A 22,223-nucleotide genomic window follows, 5' to 3' on the forward strand; every position below is an offset into this window, starting at 1 on the left:
TTCAGTAAGCTTAACTATTTAATTTTTATAAAGCAACGAATATTATCCTCAACTGAAGAAGCATGTGTTGAAATTCCCCTGGAAATATTTTTTTTCAGATTACTGAAGTTTCAGTAGACACACTGTTCTCTCTTTTTTTTTTTTTTTTTTTGTTTTTGTTTTGTTTTTAGACAGCAACAAGCACGACCAACAGAAAAGTTTATTTCGCACCACATTACCAAAGACCCACTTATGTTACACCAGGATACATTGAAAGCTCGCGTTTTAAGATTATCTTTCTGAAAAACTGCCAGTGATGGCGTAGGTCTGTCTTAATTTAAAACTTTCCTTTTTTCAATATTATTTTCTATCGAGAACGATACTCTAACAATGAATTTATTACAATTATAATCATTATTTCTCGCATTTCTTTCGATTTCTATTTTCCCGAAACACATAACCACAGTGGAGCACACGACGATTCTCCACTGTTATTCTCATCCCAACCGACACTTGAGACCGGCATTGACAAAGACCGGGTTCTGAATGGGAGAAGTGAAGGCTGATGGTGGGGGAATACCTGCTAGGCCATGAGGCCACAAGAAAAGTGCCTCAGCTTCAGCTTTCCGAGTGCAACCTTAAAACCCGTGGAAACATACGAAATGCAGAAGCCAGACCTGGCACGAGCGATCCTGGCCTCAGGAACAAATAGGTCTATATCCATCACAAAGTTTTTCTACTTCTACAATTCTATACGCTTCACTGGAATAACTAATATAATATGTTATATAAGACTAAAAACCACTAAAATTTTGAGTTTAAGGAAGCAAAGTGACTGAGGCCCGGCCTCACTTGCCTCAGCCAATCAGTCACCACTGAGCTTTATGACTTTATAGGAACATAAAGTTCTTGGTCAGGAATAACTCTCAAAACGCTTACGGTACCTAAATTATAAATCAGGTTGAAAATTCTGCTGATGGTTTGTATGTACAACTGACATGTTTGCAAGAATTTACAGTTGAAAAGATAAGATCCTCTTGACTCTACACTGACTTACTGACAATATGCTGTATGTATGTTTTTTTCATGGGATACCCAGAAACTCATTGCATTAGTATCTTTACAATCTCTTGAGCTGTCTCTCATGTATGTACCATACATATATTTTCTTGTTCAAGAAAACATTTTTTTACACACAATTACGCTGTATAAACATCAATGTGTCTGGAAATCTATTCTCAGCCAACTATTTAGGTTTTCACTCTTCTTACCTCCCCTCCCCCTCATTTCAAAAAGAAAAAGAAAAGAAAAGAAAAAGGTGGCACTTTGTTTACATGCTACCAGTATAAAATTTAAATAAACAATAAATTCATAGATGAGAATGATGCAGCACCTAATGATATTTAATCGAAACATGAACAGTTAATACCTCAATTAAACTAAAATTTCGAATGAACTACTCCGACAATAAAAAGTTAGTAAAGATATTTCAAGTTGAAAACAATGCAATATTTCTGCAACCACACAAGGTGGCTCAATGTTATAAAAAAACGAACTTGCATTCAGAAGGTCCCGAATTCAAATCCAAGGGCCAGCCAATCTAATCATGGTTTTTAGTGATTTCCTTGACAAAATAATACGAGTTTTAAAAAAGTAAATGTCGGATTGGTTCCATTTCTACTACAAACCTACAGATAATGTTTTGCATGACATTAATCGCTACTCGTTATGCAATGCATGCTGGTTCGAGTCATGTGGGAAGAAATTTTCTCGTGAAATTTCGGCCAGTGTATGAGACCAGTGCCCACCCAGCATCATGATGCACTTGGGGAGCTACAATAGGTAGCAAAAATCTGGTTTTGAAAACCAACTATAACAGCTGGGGGGATCATCATGCTTATCACAGGATACCTTCATTCTGGTTGGATGATCGTCCACCTCTGCTTCGGCATGTGGAAGTGAGACCAGCAGCTGGCTGGTCGGTCTTGGCCCTTCATGGGCTGTAGTGCCACGGATTTACTTATTTTAATCGCTACTAATTGTATATGGTTCACAGACATACCAATAGCTAGCAGCAATGCAATGTAACAACAACAATGTCGACCATCACACAACAAAGAGTGTAGAGACTCCAATAGCTATGGCCAATTCTGGCGAAGGGTGTAATTTCTTATGTAAAAAGTCTAAGTAGTAATCTGCAGTGACTATGTGCCAACAGGAACACGATTAGTAGCAATAACACCCTGATAATCACTAGGGCCCAGATTTGTATGTAAAAAAATGTTTGCTTTTTTTCCTAATGTGTATATTCCTAAAACAAAGTTTAATATCCATATCGAGGTCCGACAAACGCAAATTCCAAATTTTATTTAACATAAAAAGTTATGTGAATAGCCTTCATATCTGCTAATTTCGGTTTCTTGAGTCACTCAATAAAGAAACTAAAACTTCTGTAGATTTATTGACTAATTCAGTTAAAGAAATACAGTATATTGAAAGGCAACTTAACACTAGTGCTGTTGATTGATCAAAATATTTAACCGATTAACTATTTAAATTTAATCGATTAATCGAGTTTTAATCGATTTGAAAAAATGTTTTAATATACTGTAATACACAACCATTGTTAAATTTAACTTGTGTTCGCTGATAAGCATAAGTATTAAACGTTATATATCTGTATATATTGTATCATTATATTACAAAACAACTATTTAATTATTTACTAACATATTTATCATGAGGCTTATAATTTATCGTGTCAATTTCACCAGGAATTTTTGAGACAAACATAAATAACAAAAAGTATGAAGACTCGCCTAGTTAATACTGCTTCATCCATGATTTCACACATGTGAGTGCATTCACATGCTCCGAATTAAGTGCCGCTCTACGTTTAGTAACAATTTTTCCTGCATCACTAAACACGAAAAAACTTTTTTTCTGTCAAGCACTTCTCCATGATCATTCAATTTAAATCCAAATGTTTCACTGAGTTTACCTCTCAAATGCTCATATGACATAATAAAGTCACAAACCACAGAAAACTGATTTTTTTTTCTCTATCAAACTAAACGCACAACCTTCATATAGACACTAAGTACAAAAACTGCAATTGTAAAAGTACAGCGGTCGAAACAGAAGACTGGCCTCTATTGTAATCGAATTACCAGATTTTAGAAAGAGAAGAAGATAGTTATGCTCTCACTTGCACACAGTGTAGACATGGCTATTTTATAAGGGATGAGGGGGACGAATCCCAGAAAAGTATGTATTTCATATGCTAGGAAGAGAGCTGACAACAAGGTGGAAGTTTTGTTGGAAAACCATGAAACTTAATAAGGGTTTCGCATTGTGTTTCAACTTTCAATAGAGGTAGACTAGGTTGTGCAAAGATTTTCCCTGCACTACCTGCTTTGCAGTTAGAAAATAACAGTATTATTGTGCTTTTAAGTAAGCAATTTCCGAGAAAGGAATATTGTCGGAATTTTTAGTATGAGTTTGTATTTATAAAATAATAATTAATATCAACTACAACAGATTAATTTTAATAGACTCGATTATTCAATTAAATATTTTTGATCGATTAATCTTACAAGAGAAATTGTTCGACTAATCTTATAAATCCCACAACACTACTAATTAATACTATCTCAGGTTCGAAAATAGAAGGCCTAAGAAAAAAATTTATGAGTATCTTTGAGAAAAATAATGTCTACCAAACCCTCTGCAAATTCGCTCAAGTTTTGAAAGGCCAAAACATAAGTGAACTTGATCGTGTGTGTGTTAGTGATATACTCCTCTTCCAATATGCAAGGTTAACATCGTGTGATGTAGAATGTTCCTTTTCTCAGTATAAGGCATTGTTCTCGGATAATAGGCAAGGATTTGTGATCCACAATCTGGAGATGACATTTGTTGTGCACTGCAATTCCAGTCAGCATGATTTGATGTTTAGCTGCTATTAGTGAGTTTCAATATAATTTTTTCTAGTAGTAAGTTACGAACATTCTGATGTTTTTGTTTTCATTTTCAGAAAATATATTTTTTTTTTTTTAGTTTTAGCACATAAAAATAAATATTTTTAAGTTTTTTAGCACATAAAAATCCAGGCCCTAATAATCACACATCATAATGATCATTTGCTTGACTTTTGACTGTTGCCAATGACATTTTGATGGACGCAGTGAAGACTGATGTTTCCACTGAGCCGATTGTGACTTTAATTTAGGTTCAAAGTCACGAATCCACATCTCATCAATAGCAACAATGTGTCTTTAAGAGTTGTTCTCCTTCCTGCTGAAAGCGCGATAGTAACAGATTTGCAGTTTCTTTCCTCCGTGCTTTTTCTTCATCAGGCAGCTTATGGGGAACCCGTCGAGCAGCGATCTTTGTCTTTTGTAAATGTTCGGTTAAAATGACATGTACTGATGATTTGGATACACCACATTCAAGGGCTATCTCTTCACAAGTCATCCATCTGTCTTCCTCCAAAACATAGCAACAACAACCTCTGTAGTAAAGTCCTTAGATGATCTCGGTCTTCCGGGACATTGATTGTCTTCTACAGCAATACAACTTTCACGAAAACTTGAGACCATCGGGAAATGGTGCTATGGTCCAGTGTTGAGTCACCATACACTTCTTGAAGCAACTCATAAATTTCTGTTGGTGTACATGAACGCAAGTTTCAATTTTAATGAATTATTTTTTTTATCTAAGACAGTAGTGTGACCTAACCAATTTTCATAGTTCATTTCAATAGCTTGTAGACAAAAAAATGTATGAACAATTGAATTGAATCTGCAAGACTTGATCAGAATGACTCACTTTAGTGATACAATATATAACAACCATGAGTCTCCATGGAGATGGGAGCACATGCATAGTGTGCATTATTTCTGGAATCACCCCTGTACTTAATATGTGCTGTGTGCATATTTGTAAAGTTACTCCCCTCACTTTGATTTGAACATGAAATAACACAACATAAATCAGACATCATTCCCGTGTATGGTACAGGAGGATCGAAGTTTCAATAAAAATTCTGAGAGATACAATAAGCATAATCGAATTTCTTCAAAATAAGAATGAAGAAAGAAGAGGGCATTATAAAACCAAAAAGAACTACAACAAAAAAAATTATAATGAAAGTACATATGGAATCGTGGGAGATGTACATAGCAATGATAGAAGATCACATAATAATTATACGGTTAGAGATATAACACTTATTAGATTATGGTTAACTTTTTGATTTCGTGATAATTTTTATTTCGAAACAGCTGTATTATAGGGGCCACCCTCCTGATTGGTTGAATGACATATATTGGTGTTACAATCAATACAAAATATGTAGCCAACCTCTAAATAATTCACCAACAGTTATTGTAGCAACATTGTATTGTATTATTGGTCCAAGGACTACTCTTCTTTTATGAGTAAAAATACGAATGTTTAGTAAAAGACCAAGAATACATATGAGGAATATAAAAATATTATTAAATTTACTTTATTTTGGTAGCATTTACATCTTACTGATAATCGGTTACAGCCAATCAAATATCAAATAAAAATGCCAACTTCCACTGACCTTTCTTTTGTGTACTATGGTGATGTATGGCCCCTATAAAAAATATGCTCCTTTATTTCTTTCAAATATTACCTTTCAATAGAATGTGAGTTGCACAAAACGGTTTATTCTTAATTAAGTTTATATGAAATTAATGAAATATTTCCAAATATTAATATTTTACTAAGCATTTCCTAATTGAGTTTGGTTTGTATGCAATAAGCTGATAGAAAATTGCTTCTAACTTTCAGAATTCAATTTTTAATGGAAACTTTTAATTTCAATGGTACTTTGATCAGGTAGCAATCCGGAAAGAATTGTCTGTATTACAATTTCTCCTATCACAACCTGTTATTATATGAACATCAGTAGTAGATACAGAGCTTTATTTATAAATCTTGTCAACTCAAATCAGTGTTTTGTCTCGACTATGCTCTTGCCACTGCCACAGTTCACTCTTCTTCCCTCTCCCCCTCCATTGCCCCCACAATTCATGTTTGAATCCATTCCTTGATGGTCTCACACCAGTATACATTCACTCACGAATATGGTTAGCCAACCCTAGAGCAACGCATTTTTCAGTGTAAAAGTTATCTTAAATTTGAATTAGCTCGTCATATGCATGTGGAATTTATTCAAACATTTCCTGATCAAATGTCTCCTTCCAGAACTGCAATTCACGATATTGTGCAGAAATCTGAATCTACAGGTTCAGCACAAAATAAATAACATGAGCAAAAATGCACACTTTTAACAAATGAAAAACCAGACGAAATCAGCACAAATTTTGAACATGTCAACAAAATCAACTAATTTTAATTATTTACTAACGTATTTATTATGAGACTTATAATTTATTGTGTCAATTTCTCCGGGAATTTTTGAGACAAACATAAATAACAAAAAGTATGAAGACTCACCTAGTTAATACTGCTTCATCCATGATTTTAAACATGTGAGTGCATTCACATGCTCCAAATTGAGTGCCGCTCTATGTTTAGTAACAATGTTTCCTTCATCACTAAACACGAAAATTTTTTTTTTCTGTCAAGCACTTCTCCACGATCGTTCAATTTAAATCCAAACGTTTCACTGAGTTTACCTCTCAAATTCTCATATGACATAATGGAGTTTACACTTTTCACAGACCACAGAAAACTGATTTTTTTTTTTTCTTTATCAAACTAAACACACAATCGTCATATACAAACTCAGTACAGAAACTGCAAGTACCTGCAAAAGTACAGCGGTCGAAAAAGAAGACTGTCCTCTATTGTAATCCAAATTACCAGATTTTAGAAAAAGAAGAAGATAGTTACGCTCTCACTTGCACACAGTGTAGACATGGCTATTTTATAAGGAATGAGGGGGACGAATCCCAGAAAAGTATGTACTTCATATGGTAGGAAGATTAGCTGACAAGGTGGAAGTTTTCTTGGAAAACCATAAAACTTAATAAGGGTTTTGCATTGTGTTTCAACTTTCAATAGAGGTAGACTAAGTCACTGTCCTCATATCTCCATCTCTTTCTGAAGTGTTTGCGCAAAGATTTTTCCTATGCTACCTGGTTTACTGCTAGAAAATAACAGTACTAGTGTGCTTTTAAGTAAGCAATTTTTGAGAGAGAAATATTGTCGGAATTTTTAGTATGAGTTTGTAATAACAAAATAATAATTAATATCAACTACAACCGATTAATTTTAATCTACTCGATTATTCGATTGATTGATTAATCTTACAACAGAAATTGAATGATTAATCGATTAAATCCCACAACACTATTATTAATGTTTTTTTACAATTTTTTAACTTGTTCAGTTCTTAAAAAAACTTTTCTCTTAGGCATCTTTGAACTGCTAACTCCATGTTAACTTCTTTAATTTAGAATTATTAGTTATAACCAGATAGCAGATTTTCGGTCCCTACACAGCAGCAAGACATCACGTCCCTTGGTGTATGGAGGGAGTGTAACAGTGAGTTCAATGACCTCCCTGCAACTGATGTACAGCTAGCAATCAGTATCAGGACCGAAAATCCGCTGTCTGGTTATAACAATCTTGATCATACAGTGATCATAGTCTTATTTGCTTGTGGGTCATTTCAATGATGCATTACTCGTGCCTTGGCACATGGCAATTGAAAGTAGCACCAGTATCCCACATTACTGCTTTAATCACAACTGTCAGTTACAGCTTGCCAGTGCAGGTAAATCATGACAACAACAGTGTCAAAATTCCTGAGTCCCTATTCAGTGAAGCTGTAGCCTTCTTTTGGTTGCATACAGGACATGATTGGCAGCCCATCTGCATAAACTATCCATATTTACATCTCCACATTGTATCCTAAGCAACAACACAGTGATCGTAGTTTTATTTGCTTGTGGGTCATTTTAATGATGCATTACTCGTACCTTGCCACATGGCAATTGAAAATAGCACCAGTATGCTGCATTACTGCTTTAATCACAACTGTCAGTTACAGCTTGTCAGTGCAGGTAAATCATGACAATCAACAACAGTGTCAAAATTCCTGAGTCCCCATACAGTGAAGCTGTAGCCTTCTTTCGGTTGCATACAGGACATGACTGGCAGCCCATCTGCATAAACTATCCATATTTACATCTCCATATTGTATTCTATGCAACAACACAGACATAATCATGGACAAGGACCAACTTTCTCTCTCCACTAACATAAAAACGACATAGGGATCCAACAACTCGAAACTAGCAAAATACTACTGAGATGCACAACAGCAAACAATCATCCAACTGCTGAAGCATTAAATACTATTACTGCAATTTGTTTTGTTGACATCAGGATTAAAAGAGCAGTGAACAGACTTCAAGCTAAGATGTAATCGCATACAGAAATATTTTCTTTCTGATAACATGCTCTCTGTAACCAGCACATGGGAGCGCAACAGCCTGGGAGTCAAGTTCCTGCTTCATGGTAAGGAAGTAATCTATTCACCCAATACATTTATAAATCGAAACAATGAACTTGAGTATTTACACGACAGTTTTTACTGTGATATAAATTAACCTATTACCACAGTCTAGTACATACAATCACGAAGCTTGAGGTGATTTTTTGCATTTCTCCAGCGCTCCAAGCAGTTACCAACTGAGAGTACTAGAAACGATAGACTGTGGCAGTACTTTTTTGCATTGTCTGTGATGAAGCAATAGTAGTGATTCTAGAACTAGCAACTTAAGTTCAACTGTTATTGAATGTATATTCCCTACATATTGAGCTTTCATGACTGTATATACTAGACTGTACTATTAGTACATTTTACATTAAATTTATATTAATGATTTTTTTTTCGAATGGTGGACACATAACTGTTCGTCATTTACCCATATGAAGCCAGCTGTGTACCATTTACTGACGGACTTGTTGCCCAGGGTGTGCCATACAAGGCTCGTTTATGCTAGACCTACAATGAGATGAGTTAACGGAGATTTGTTGGGATGCCACAAGAGAACTGGAGCTTGCAGAAGAAACCCTTATGTTATCTGGACCCGGGCTTGTCCAATAAGTCATACATTGGGGTATGCCAGGGATTGAACTCAGGTTCACAGGATTATGAGTCCAGCACTCTAGCCACTGGGCCACCGTGGTGGCATGAAATCTAACAAATAGGGGATAAACTGTTGACTCTATTTTCCTTTCATATTTCCTACTAGATTTCTAATTACAGTTTAGAACTTCGGGTTTTGGAAATATAGTAACAAATTCTAACACACTTCTAAACACTGCAGAAACTTGAAACTTCTCATGTTCATGGACAATACATTCTGTATCTTTCAAAAATTAACAATTACACCAGAAGACCAAGGCTCAATCTCAGCAGATTCTGAGAGGTTTGTGGTGGACAAAGTGGCAGTGAGAAGGATTTTCACTAGGTATTTGATTCCTTAGGAAATTTCATTCTACCATTTTTCCATAACTGCTTTCTCATCATATATTAATAGCTACTATACTTTCAAAGGAGCATTAAATATAGCATCATAATTATATACAGTCTCAAACACTAAATTTTTAACTAATTTAATTGTTTGAAATTTTCTTAAAAGTTTGAAACTTATATATAAATCAGTATCAGGAATTTCTAGGATCGCTGAATACAAACTTAAAAATTAAGAATTGAAATGGTAGGATGTTCTCATATTGTAACTGTCATTAATGCCATTTAAACAAATTTAATATGTTTAATATTTCACAGCTATTTACATTTCTGGCACACATTGTCCAGTTTGGCAGTCCCAAGTCTTGGAAGAAGAAAAAAATAACTACCAAAACTGAATTCACATAGATACCGTACATCAAGCCATTACAAGAGATCTGCATTTGATCAAAGCATGATATGTTGCTATTACTGCTTAAGCCTTACCACAGGAGTGAAAGTGAACATTCAGAAACAAAGAACAATATTCATGAAATGTTACAAAATTACATAAAAGCATAAGAAAAAGAACTTTGACATTAAAGATCTTAAAAATGATTATTTCAAGACTGGAAGCTTCAGAGAACATATCAAAAGTTGTGGCATTCTAAGAATCAACTCTATTACAAACGTTAACACCACACTAAACTAAAATTAGCACACCAAATCTTATACATGAAAAGCCACCAGCATTAAATTTAAGTTTGTATATTCACAAATATATGCACTTCTCTTAAAATGTTTAACTTTATCATATTATCACCCTACATTTGAATGATTTTTGTTGCATCATGTTTATGAGGATCATATATTTCTTTATATTAGTGTTATCAATCACCATTCCAATAGCTTTACATTTATTTAAAATAATTTCTGCTTTCTACTCAATAAACAAAACATTGTCCTCTACAACATTAATGTCACCAGCATATGAAAGTAGCTGATGTACTCCAAACAATTTAAAAACCCTTCTTTTCTATACATCATACATCCCATAAATTATTTTTATTTTATTTACCTCTTAATCTGATTTCAAAAAAAATGGCTGGTTAGATAGGAAGCCTCTACTATGTGCTACAGAATGTTACAGTGGTGGCTAGCAAAGCCAAAAAATACTTCCTGAAGGGGAGCAAACACGAAGTGATGAACTGGAGAAAACAAAAGTATCCTGAAAAAATCTGCCCCAGTACAGCTTTGTCCACCTCAAATTCCACTTTCACTCTGATATATGAACCTGGGTCAGTCTACAGTGTATTGTTTGGGATTGTTACTTACACAGAAAAACTGCTCGAATTTTGAATAAATTGTGACTTTGTAATAATTCTGTCTAGTAACTTCAAATTCAGTGCAGTACAGACAACCTACAAAGAGTGGTAGTTCCTTCCTCACTCTGAGATTCTGAAGCCCTGAAACTTCTATTTTATCAAAGTTATTCTCCAGTAGGAACTTTTAAAGGTATCGGATGCTGTAAAACAAACACATATAGACACGCATTGACTATTGTTGTTCATAATTTAACACCAATAAATTAGTTTATTGTTTAATTTATACTAAAAGTTGATTTTACAGTATCACATACCAGTATATATCTTCTGGATGACTAACATTCACATAACAACAAGTCATGTGTGCAAGTGTTTTATAACATTGTGAGTCGTAAAGCCAAGCCTATACTTCGGGAATGCATAGTCTTCACAAATAATATATAATTATGCAGTTACAAAGTGGTGGTTTTATTTTACGCAATATAGTTCTAAAAGTGTGAAAACAGTAAAGAGATCTAGAAGAGTTATTTCTTTAGAAGTTAAATTAAATACAGGGTCTGGCAAAAAGATCCGACATTTTTATGAAATGAGACATCACAGTTGTATTTTAATGTAAGTTGGTTTTTATTCCTTTATCGAAAAGCGGTATTACTGCCATTTACTGATGCAAAAGAACAAAATTACGTTTTGAAAATTACACCCTGCAAATGGCGTCCATTTTTTCTTATGTACTCCTGAAGTCTGACCCTGAAGTTCAGCAGTCCTGCCTACCATGTCTTGTGGTTCGTGTATCCTTGGTCTTATTGTTGACTTACGTTTTAATACTACAGAAGCCGTTCTGAAATTGTTTATCCACAATAAAATTGTGTTACAGCTGAGAACTTGCCCATGTCGACCAACATTGAAATGTTGTCAGACCTAAGCTGAGTAAGAATTATTGAATCATTTGTTTTGGAAAACATATCTACAGTAAATGCTCAATGTGGTGCATTCTACGGATCCATTGCAACTGAAATGACACCAATAATGGCATTCACTCCCTATTCTACCACTGCTGCGAGACTGTCTTAGTCACAATTACTGCTAACCTAAAAAGTCAGATCTTTTTGTCGGACCTGTATTATTAGAGATTTTGAAGTCAAATGAACTGAGGACAAGTACTATAAAAACCAAGAACAATCATTAATGAAAAAATAAGTTAATTTTTTATCGATAAACTTTATAGTACTTATTTTTAAAGATAATAAAAGTCTAAAAGCTTTAAGAAGCTTCACTGTGTTAAATTTTGTTAAAAACGGTAATATACCTTAATATGAGGAGCGTCCATAAAGTAACTTTCCCACTCATCCCACAGCTAGCAAACGATATGTTGCCCGAAGCGACTGCGTGTACAAGATAATGTCCTGGCATGGCGCATGTGCTAGCAGAACTTCCTGAGTGCTCTCAGTAGCTTCGTTGCATTGGTTCAAGATGGACACTCCTATTCCAGCTCCCGCCGCGTGTGAAGTGCGATCAGTGATAAAGTTTTTGAATGCACAGGGCATAGCGCCGATTGAAATTTATCATCAGCTGTGTCAGATCTATGAGCAAGCAGATGGTGCACTGCTGGTGTAGACAATTTTCAGCAGGACGCCAAAATGTGCATGACAAGGACCACAGTGAGAGGCCAACCATCATGACAGACGACCTTGTAGAGCAACGCACCATCTGCTTGCTCATGACATTAGGCCCACAGACCTGGCACAGCTGACTATAAATTTCAATTGGTGCTATGCCCTGTGCATTCAAAAACATTATCACAGATCGCACTTCACACGTGGCAGAAGCTGGAATAGGAGCGTCCATCTTCAACCAATGCAACGAAGTTACTGAGAGCACTCGGGAAGTTCCGCTAGCGCATGCGCCATGCCAGGACATTACTCCATCACATACACACAGTCGCTTCGTGCAACATATGGTTTGCTAGCTGTGGGACGAGTGGGAAAGTTACTTTATGGACGCGCCTCGTATGCTGTACAGTTGTTTACTCCAACTTCAGTGGATTAACTGTTACTTGTTGTCTCTGTTTCCCAGCTTGCTGTGTCACTGTGTTGGGGGTGTCTACGTACAATGGTGGGAGGTGATGGGTGGTGTAACTGGAAATGAGGAGACTGTGGGAGGATGTACGGCTGCCTATGAATTGTCTAATATAATATCGAAAAGTGTACGTGAATTGAAGTTCAGCTGGGTATTAAGTATATTTTCTTTGCGTAATCGTGTATGTTTGTAAATTTTGTACTGCTCTAACATATTTCATTATTTGCTTTTGATGCTATGTGCAGTAATTCCACGTCTGTTTCTATGCTGTTGCAATTATGGTTGATTTAGACAATATGGTCTGCACAGTTCGATCTATTGGTGGTTGTATTGTTTTAACGTGTTTTTTTATTGAAATGATCTGTCTGTTTGCCTGATATAAAAATGGGAACAATTATTACATTTTTGAACTTGTATATGCCCGGTAAATTGTATTTATTTGTTTAAATATTTCTGTACCATGTTTTCTAAGCCACATATAAGCCATATATAATGTAGGCCTAATGAAATGTAATATAATATTCTGAAGAACAATGCAATTTTTTTTGTTTACTATTCTGATAAAAGTAGTGTAATGAATTTATTTTCTTTCTGTGCTTGTGTATTTTTGTTTGTTTATTAATGCATAAGTTTGGCTTTTTTTTTACTATTGAGTTATTATTTCCAGGTTATATCCGTTTTTTTTTTTGTTTATGTTTAGACAGCAGTCTGAAGACAGGTTGGAACCTCGTGACATCAATAAGACATCACTCATGAGGCAGCTAAGCCAAGATGAAATTGGGTAAAGTGCCCAGTTCCTTTCCCCCTTCTTGCATACATTGCTGACTAGTATAGTAACATAATTCATTAATCAGACTGAGACGGATGCAACAATTATTGTTCTTCTTAAGAATTTATTTATAACAACAACTTTCAGGTGTTAAAGTGAAAACTAGATAATTTACCACTTGTTTTCATTCTAACACCTGAAAGTTATTATAACTAAATTCTTAAGTGATACAAAGTGTTAAAAGTGTGTAGGCCTGATCAAGATGCACAATTGTTCTTCACCGGGCATACATCGTCAAGTGAGATGCATTGCCTGATAACAAATGTCTCAGCCAGAACCTCAATCAGAGAATTATCCATTTTCTTGTGCTGTGTATTTTATGGTATTCAGTTCTTCGTTGTAATCTATCTTGTCTATCAGTATACTTATTAGTCTATGTACCATTTATTGAAATGCTGAGTATTTCTGTTGTATAGGGTGATTCATTGTATAAGTGTATTTGTATTGCAGTTGTGTTACATTTTCTGTGTGTTTTGAATTTATGTTTATTTTCTGCTTTTGCTATTGTAACATTCAACAAGTTTCTTAATTGTTTTCTATTTCTAATGTGTATATTAATTTAGGATGTAGTATTTCGTTTATGTATATACCAGTTAGACCAATGATAAACTCCAAAAATGCACTAGCATATACATTAGCCAAACATATCGCTGGGCTAGTTCGAAAGGGAAACAACTCAAAATTGAAATTACTCTAAATTTCGTTAATGATGTTTCTTATATACTATAAGTTCCAATTAGAATGATGTTAATGGATTTTTCACTGCAATATCTCAAAACTTTGCATTTTAAGTTGTTTCCCTTTTGAATTGGCCCATTGATGTGGACGATGTCATAAGAAATAGTATAAAGTTTGATAACTCAACAGCAGTAATAAATTAGTATATTGTGATACAAATGTGATAAGTGCATTATAAACGAATCAAGGAAACAGTTTTAACGGTCCATACCTGTGGAGTAACGGTTAGCATGTCTGGCCGCAAAATCAGGTGGCCCGGGTTCGAATCCCGGTCGGGGCAAGTTACCTGGTTGAGGTTATTTCCAGGGGTTTCCCTGAACCCAATATGAGCAAATGCTGGGTAATTATCAGTGCTGGACACCGAACTCATTTCACAGGCATTATCACCTTCATCTCATTCAGATGCTAAATAACCTGAGAATTGATACAGCGTCGTAAAATAGCCTAGTTAAAAAAAAAGTTTGAATTTTTTCAGTTTTCGAGATTCTGTTAAGCACTTAACGCATGTATATCACACATATCTGTGTGGTAAGTAAAAATTTTCCCTATAAGAAAGTTATTAATGTCGTTGACAAAGCTGTATGTAGGTATTTGTTTTTACTTATCGCATACTAGTGTGGTAAGTAATTATAACAGCATAGCAATCAGAAAGTGCGGTACTGTCAACTTACGAAGCATGTAAACAACAATGGTAAGTAGGGAAAGAAAGCATGATCGTCCAAAACATAATATAGATTTAGTAAAGAAAATTGAACATCAACATATACCACACAACATGGCATTTAGCATCTTTCGATATTACTAATCTGTATACCAATATATCAAATACAGAAACACTATACATATTCGAACAAATGTTGAAGGAAAACAATATACCACGATCACATATTAATGAAACCATAAATATTACAGAAACAATTGCCAAAGAGAACTATTTCACGTACAATAACAAATACTACACACAAACAGAAGGTCTATCAATGGGACACTAATATTTAGTATATTAGCAGAAATATTCTTACATAAAATTGAACAAACATATATATTAGATAGTGAGAAGAACAATTATGCAGATAAAATTGTATACTGATACAGATATGTCGATATTTTAATAGGGTACAATGGTAATAAAAGAGAAATAGAGAAACTCCGATACATAAACAAAATACACACTACAAAATATACACATTACAAATAGAAAACAATCAATCAATAAACTTGTTGGGTATTATAATAACGAAAGCAGAAAATAAACAAATTCAAAATATATAGAAAACCTACCACAATTACAACACATACACACTATACATCGAATCAGCCAATACAACACAAATGCACAGCATTAAATACAGATGAACAAGTTAGATTATTAAGTAGAACCAATGAATATAACCCGAAAACAACTCAAAAGTAAAAAAAGCCAAACTTAAACATAATAAACAAACGACACATAAGCACATGAAGGAAATAAATTCATTATACTGATATATCAGAATATCAGAACATGCAAAATTGCATCATTTTTCAGAATATTGCAATACAAAGTATAATGCAAAATGCGGCACAAACTTTGTAAACAATAGAACCAAACAACTTAGAAAACAACTTAACGGGCATATACATGAACAAATGTAATAACTGTTCCGATTTTTATATCAAACAGGCAGATAATTTTAATAAGGAACACATTAAAGCAATACATCCACCATGTAATAGATCGAACTATGCAAAACACATTGTCAAAACCATAATTACAACAAAATGGAAAGAGACATGGAATTACTACATATAGCAACAAAAGCAAATAATGAAATATGTTAGAGCAATATGAAATTTACAAACACACACAATTACACAAACAAAATACAGTATAGGCCTACTTAAGACCCAGCTGAACTTCAACTGACTTACACTTTTTGATATTATATTAGGCAATTCAAAGCAGCCCTACATCCTCCTATCTCCATACCCAGTTACCCCCACTTCCTTCAACCAGCATATCAAACAGATGCCTCCACCCATAGTGACACAGCAAGCTGGAAGACGCAGACAACAAGCAACAGCTCATCTGCTATTAAGATATATTGCCTTTTTTATTTATCAAATTTTAATACAATGAAGCTATTAAAATTTTCAGAATTTTATTACATTAAAGAAATAAGTACAGTGAAACCTCAATTTATCGTTCCTGAATGTATCGTTTTCCCGGATCCATCATTCAAATTCGTTGGTCCCTGAATATATTCTATTTAAACTATGACTATAAAACTCGCATCTATCATTCCTCGATTTACCGTTTTTCCACATCTATTGGCCAGATTTTCTAGCCCTCAAGAATGCAAATCCTGAATTGATCAGTTTTAAGAAATAGCAACAAGCTTACAAATGTTTGTAGCAGTTGATGTGTTCAGAATGTCGTGCTGCAAGCTCCAATTATTGTGAAATTTTATGGTTATTGCCATGCTTATGCACCGCCCTTCCTCACAGCTTGCCTGCCAAGACAATGCAGAAAAGTCCATTTGTCTGATCGATCGTATCCTATTGTAAAACATTCCAGTCCGTGCTTTCACTGAATTGTGTACACAATCACACGTGTTCAATTCTCGACAGTTTGCATTTTTTAACTTGGCAGTTTTTAATCTGATTTTCTCAGATATGGCATTTCCGAATAAAAAAGTTCGGACTTTATAAGAACGACTTCATATCATAGAAGAGGTGGAGGAAAATCCAACAGAGAAGAGGATTGACATAGCTAAGCATCTTGACCTGCCACTTTTAACTATAAATTGCATAATGGCAAAGAAAATGGAAATCAGACAGCAGGCTGATAAATGTGGTACATCAGCCAAAAAGAGGAAGACGGGCAAGCTCGAAAATGTTCTGTTTTTCTGGTGTCAACAGGCGCAATCATCAGACATTCCCGTTGATGGGATCATCCTGAAGGAGAAATCCCTGAAAATAGCTGAAACAATGGGGACTGAAAACTTTTCAGCATCAAACGGTGGATCTCCCGTTTCAAGCAACGCCATGGCTTGGTGTTTAAGAAACTGGCTGGAGAAAGTGCTGCTGTGGACACTAACACCACAGATCTCTGATTCCAAAGACTCCTTGAACTGCTAGAAGAGTATCAGGACATCTATAAAGCAGATGAAACAGGCCCCTTCTTCAACTTCCTTCCAGACCGTACAATGGCACTTAAAGGAGAATCCTGCCACAGAGGCTAAAGTGCGAAGGAGCAACTGACTGTACTGCTGTGCACAAATCTGATGGCTCAGACAAACAAGTTCCCATCATTATTGGAAAGTATGCGAAACCACAGTGTTTAAAAATGTGAAGAAACTACCTATGAAATACTATGCAAATTCCAAAGCATGGATGACGTCGAAGATTTTCAGACATTCTTCAAGCTCTTGATAAATTCTTTGGTGCAAAAGGCAGGAAAATCCTCTTCCTTATTGACAATTGTGTTGCACGTTCTCAAGACACATCCTCTTTGAAGAATGTGAAGGTGATGTTTTACCCCCAAACTGCAGCAGTGTTATAAAGCCACTTGATTTGGGAGTTATAAAGAACTTCAAGCAGGCGTATAGGAAGCAGCTAGTACAGAGGGCTTTATGTCTGATGGATGAAAGGAAAGAGGTCAAAATGAAGATAGACATACTGCAGGCCATTCACTTTATTGTTTCGGCACGGCAACAAGTAACGCAGTTCACAATTCAGAACTGTTTCGTAAAATGTGGTTATAGGAACAGAAATGAAATGTCATACATATCGGAAGTCAATAGAAGTGACGAAAATGAAAACAAAGACTGGACTCAACTGGAGACAGGAACCACTGGCATTGATTTCGATGCTTATGTGTCTGTGGACCAAGAGCCTGCAACATGTAGTGTGCTGTCTGAGGAAGAAATGTGTGAGGAAGTAACGAGTGAGTCCCATGGAGGAGGGACAAGTCGACAGTGATGATAATGATGAAGTTGATCCCAAACCAGTGCCGAGTTTTCAAGAAGCACTAAGTGCATCTGAGACCATGGGAGCGTTCACATATGCTCATGAGATCGCCGACAGAGACCAAGTGAACATTATTAATATTGAGAAGTACTGATCAGCTTAAAAAGTAGTAAAGGTACAAGTAAGCAAATGAAAATTAGTGATTTTTTTAACAAGAAATGGAATTAATAAAAAATCATCGGTGTACTACACATTATACCGTATTATAAAAATAAATAGAAACTGAAATAGGGATTTTTGGATTGACAGTTCTGCACATGGTATTACACTAAGTAATTTTGTAGAAGTATAGAAAAGTCTCAGGCTATTTGTAACCAAAATTTAAAAAATTGTTATCATCATAATTAGGAGGTCCTTACACATATTAAGAAATCATTTGTGCAATAGTTTATACGAGAAAATTGAATTTTATTTGGATTCAAATTTATTATTCTTTCGTTGTATTATTTAAAATATCATTTTGTATTAACTTTGAATTGTTAGTTTTTTATCATCATTAAAATATTGTATATTGTTCTACATGGTCATTTTGGTAACCTGTAAATTCAGCAAGAGATTGTTTTATGATAAACTTTATATTTTGGCAAAACTTGCACAATAGTACATAAGTAACAAAATAAAAAATTATTCCAGAACACAAACCTATTAGAAAATGTTGCCTTTTTACGTATTTTCAGAAAGAATATGTTGTTGAAATTGACGACAAAATTGTTCAGTTAGGCTATCCGGTATTAATGAACTGGTACTTGACAACATCAAAGTTCTAATGAATACACAACATTACCAACTCAGCATAGAAGATATTATTGAACGAAGAGCAACAGGAAGTTGTGAGAAATAAGATTTTAAATCTCGGAAAGACATTAACTACTGAAAATCTCAATGTTTTAATCACCAAGGAAAACTTAAGAATATCTTGAACAATCATCCTACTTCAAAAGTGATCCCTTGACATTGAGATGCTATAAGATTATTTAGCAAAAAAGAAAGGTTACGAAAAAAAGGAGTTTTGATAGTTATTTCAAGAAGCAAAATGATCCAGCCACTTCCAAATCTCAACAATGCACTTCAAAAATACAGATGTCAATTAGTTCACACGCTTCCATTTCTTGAGAAAACAACAAACCCCTCTTCATCTTTGAATTTAACTATCTTTATTTCAAGTTCTGTTTTCCGAATTATTATAAGTAAATAGCTAAATATGTTGAATAAATGACAGTTTTCAAATATGTTCATCGCAAGTTAATTTTCTACTTTCGAGTCACCATGATGTAAATTCTTTGTCTGGTTAGTAGCTTTTTGTTACAGACCTTCACGTTACTACTACTGAATACATAAATTTATGAAGCATACAATCTTTGGTGCTACAGTCTTTAGGACCCAGACCAACTAGCCAGCTGCTAGCCCCATGTCCACATGCCGAAGCAGAAGTGGATGATCAACCAACCAGAATGGAGGTATCGTATGGTTAGCATGATGATTCCCCTAACCATTATAGCTGGCTTTTGTAACCGGATTTCTCGACCTATCTTAGTTCCCCAAGTGCATCACGATGTTGGGTGGACAATGGTCCCATACATTGATCGAAATTTCATGAGAAAATATCTTCCCTCATGAGGGCTCGAACCAGCACACATTCCATAATGTGAGTCCTTGACAGGATGACTTAGACCATGATGCCATGGCACGAGACTTATGAAACATATATCTACTAACAAAAGCAATTTAAAATATTTCATTTCAGGGAGTCCCAGAACACTGCAAAATAGATGGTGTATTTTTTCTATGAAAAAAGGTGCCGGTACTCACCAAAATCTACAAGTTATACAGATTAATTTTATAATAGCATCATACCTTCTTCTTCACGAAATCCTAGTTTGCTGTTTGTATCCACTGCTGATTATACGATTAATTTTGCCATTCTATGACAGAAATGTAAATTTTAAAAAGTTCAAAGAGGAAATGTGCCAGTACTACATACCATTGTGTACTGCCAGAAAAAAAGGGTACTGAAAATAGATTAACAACAGATCAAATAGAAAAAAAATGGGAGCTACAGTACAACCTAGTCCAACAGCTGTCAGTTCTCTGCACAATGTCGATGGCATATCAAAAGGGATTTGTATAAAAAAAAAATCAACTAATAACTGAAATATAATCGAAAATAAACAGGAAAAGGAGGGAACGCCAACTTGCTTTAAAAATAAAACAAATGTGCCAATTTATTAAGTACTAGGAAAAAAAATGTCGACACATATGTTCAAACCAGTAAAAGGCAAAGTCAGTGAGATGTAAGACATTTTAAATGTGACGTTAACATGAATATTGTCATCCTATTGTATTCCAAAGAATTTATATCCAGTTTTATTTACTGTGTCTCAATACATATGGCTAAACCACTCGTTATTGTAGACACTAGCATAGGTTAAAATTTTACGAAGTAAGATGTGTGTGAAACATATTCCCCCTTTTCTATGTATCCTTCATCTCTAAACCAAAAGGCACCAAATCATTTGCAGTTCCACAGATACCTAAACAGACAAGTACAATGGAGCCTCAATTTTATGCAAAATGTCTCGTTTATCCTTTCCTTATAAGGCAGTAGGGGGTGGGGAGTAAGTGAACGAAGGTGAGGTATTCGTGTACGGTTGTTTCTTGGTAGTAGTCGGGTGTTTCATATTGAGCGCCACTATGGTTAAAAGAAAAAAAAAATTTGTACTCGAAAACTAAGTTCACTATGATAGAGAGACTGAAGAAAGGTGAAAGTGTGACAAGTTTAGCTATAGAACTGTCCAGAGAGTACATTACTGAAGTGGAAGAGGAAACCTTTCACGAATTTGTACTCTTGAGTTCAGAATTTTGATAGGATTTCAAAATCAACAAGCGCTATATGCATATTCAAGTGTTACAATTTATTCGTAGATATATGAACTCCAATTAAAACTGCTGTTTACTCTTAAGACAATGACTATGACACTCTAAACTATAATTAACAAGTGGGTACTGATTTAACTTCGTAATAGAGCCATGATTTGGATAATAAAATGGAATATTATTTGTTTAGTTGGACTCAAGGAAATATCCGTTAAGTTCCTATAATATACGACCATCATCATTTGATCTTGCATTTACCAAGGAAAAGACATTCGAAAAAACGTTTTTAAAGCCTTCCACTACATAGAATTTTCTGTAGCAATATTTCAACATCTTCATGGTGTACACTCAATTTAAATTGTACTAGGTTCTATTTTTTTTCTTATATCTTAACCTCTTTTGTTTGAAATCTGCTTATATAATTTTACTTTTTAAATTTTATTGTGAGCTATTCTGTGTCGCAAGGCAAATCCAAAATATTGGGTCAGACTATTAAATTTAAATTGTTGAACTTCCACTTTCCAGATTCTTTTCTTTATGCAAACTCATAATAAACTAGTAATTAAATAAAGTCAAACAACATAACAGTGCAAAGAAATTGATCCATATAACTTTTTCTCTTCACTTTCTGTTCTGCCGAAGTTGGGAGATGAGACAGCCCAATCCAACCTGTATGATTCACGAAATAACCTTCACATTGTGTTCCTTAACTTAATAAATTTATGTTAATTTGATGTGATTTAGAAAGCCCTTTTGTTTAACGAAATGTTCAATGTGAGACATATTTTCATTTATGACTGTCATTGCTCTGAATGAATCATTTTTGGAAACACACAAACAGATTATCTATATACACTGCAACATTTGCACTGACACCAAGAAGTCCACACTGTGGAGCAACAGTTAGTGCATCTGACCGCGAAATCAG

At 34.7% G+C, this 22,223-nt stretch overlaps 1 protein-coding gene across 3 annotated transcripts in view; it reads right to left on the reverse strand.

Annotated features, from left to right (window-relative positions):
* Dlg5 (Discs large 5) overlaps positions 1-22,223 on the reverse strand; it is a 117,522-nt gene that overhangs the window by 61,687 nt on the left and 33,612 nt on the right. The window lies entirely within an intron of this gene.

Source organism: Periplaneta americana, chromosome 11 (assembly GCF_040183065.1).
Source record: "Periplaneta americana isolate PAMFEO1 chromosome 11, P.americana_PAMFEO1_priV1, whole genome shotgun sequence".
Taxonomy (NCBI): Eukaryota; Metazoa; Arthropoda; class Insecta; order Blattodea; family Blattidae; genus Periplaneta; species Periplaneta americana.